This window comes from Sorex fumeus, unplaced genomic scaffold (genome assembly GCF_029834395.1).
Source record: "Sorex fumeus unplaced genomic scaffold, SorFum_2.1 ptg000146l, whole genome shotgun sequence".
Taxonomy (NCBI): Eukaryota; Metazoa; Chordata; class Mammalia; order Eulipotyphla; family Soricidae; genus Sorex; species Sorex fumeus.
Genome location: NW_026606203.1, coordinates 1,170,670 through 1,172,572, shown reverse-complemented (window position 1 = coordinate 1,172,572; position 1,903 = coordinate 1,170,670). Strand labels below are relative to the sequence as shown.

General features: G+C 40.5%; 1 pseudogene; it reads left to right on the top strand.

Annotated features, from left to right (window-relative positions):
• Nucleotides 1–1,529: 1,529 nt before the first annotated feature.
• On the top strand, nucleotides 1,530–1,628 carry LOC130016125 (uncharacterized; annotated as a pseudogene).
• Nucleotides 1,629–1,903: the final 275 nt, after the last annotated feature.

The following is a 1,903-nucleotide window of genomic DNA, read 5'->3' as shown; positions in this document are numbered from 1 at the left end:
TTCAGTAAATGATTTCAGTATACTGAGACAGTTTTCCTTTTCTCTCAGAAACCTAGCTGGTCTTAGATCTGCAGATCTCAGGTGCTAGTCAGGACTGATCTTTGGGATATAGATTCCCAGCTCTAGCCAGGCTGTTCTTTGGGATGCAAATCAAGATGCTTACAGCTTGTGAAAGTGCTTGTGAAAGGTTTCAGTTTGGCTTTGTATCTTCTTTCTAGAGGCCAGTATTACTGGCCTGCTGATGTAAGGAAACAATGTGGATGTAAAGAAACAACATATGGATTGCTGCCTCAATGTTCTTTCTGTAACTCCTTTTATGAATTCACTGTAATGCGCCTTTTAGAGGTTCTATGATCTATATAAGGGGAACTTCCGGGCTCACAGTGCGCGCACGTGCTTGAGGATTCCTGAGGCCTCCATGTCATACATCTCCTCCATGTAATAACCTGCTGCTAGGAACAACCAGCCTGGCCCCCATTTCCTTCCATCTCCTGACCATCGCCATTGACCTTCGTGGAGTGGGGAAACGGCCAGACCACCGGCCTTTTATTTTTGTGTGTTTACACAGGTTCTGCTTCCAATTCCTTCATGCATGAGGCTCCTTCAAGCTTGGGGAGAGTGGTCTTAAGCGTACCTATAGCTGGTAGCAGAGTTCATCAACTACCGGGGCTCTAATCAGGAGGTGAGGGAAACTAACCCCGACCCTTCCAAGGTGCCCAGGTGAGGAAAGCCAGGTGCGGGGTCAGGACACTGTAATTTTAGACATATTTGGAATTAATTTTAGATCGAAAAGTACACATCATTCAAACTACTTATGTGCTTAGTAATAAATTACTATACACTTGTTCAATCACCTCAGAGACCCCACTCTGCTCAGAGAACTAGATTTTTAATTACAGGTCTGTTTTGCCTGTGTGTCATGACTGAGAATCACTATCAGTAGATATGAAACTCACTATACACAAAGATGCACACAGGCTACTTTGAGTCATCTGTGTTGCTAATATGTGTTGGCCATTAAACTTCACTGAGACCCTTTTTTCTGTCCTTTACAGGAGCCTCATGAGTCTCACCTTCCTTTCAAGTTGAACTTGTAATAAGGTGGAATGAAATCATCAATATGCTCCTCACCTCTTCATTCAGGAGAAAAATCCGACTTACATTCAAGGTGGTCAAATTGCAGACAACACCATCCACCTTTTCCTGGAGATGTACAAGGGACTGAGGTGAGAACAGCAAAAGGCTCTAGTTTAATGGTCTTAATGAAGGTTTCAGGGAAGGGCATTAAACAAGACTCATATACTATCTTCCAAAAGAATTATTTTGTAAAACTGATGCCTTGGGTATGGAAAAAGATAATATGGTAAAAACCATATTTTTCTTTCTGGGACATTAAAGTTCTAAATCTATCTATTCAAGCTGCTTTGAAATACATACCTTGCTTATGAATCACTGTCTGCCATAGGAGTGAGTAAGGACAACCCTCAAATTAATAAGTAGAGAAAAATATGGAAAAATTAACTCATACTATATTTGATGACATATATACTAAAATTGAAATGATACATAGATTAGCATTGTCCTTGCACAGAGATGACATGCAAACTTGTAAAGTGTTCCATATTGTTGTTGCAAGAAGAATTAACAGGGCTACTTTAAGCTAAGACAATCCGCACAAGTACAAAAATTCTACATAAAGATAGCACAAATCCCCATCACAACAATCTCTCTCAATGTCAATGGACTAAATGTGCCAATTCAGAGGCACAGAATGGGAAGATGAATTATAAAACTGAACCCAACATTCTGCTGCCTGAAGAAACACTTCTGAACAATCAAAGCAACCATGGGCTCAAATTCAAAGGCTGGAAAACAATTCTTCAAGAAAGAAAAGAACACCTCC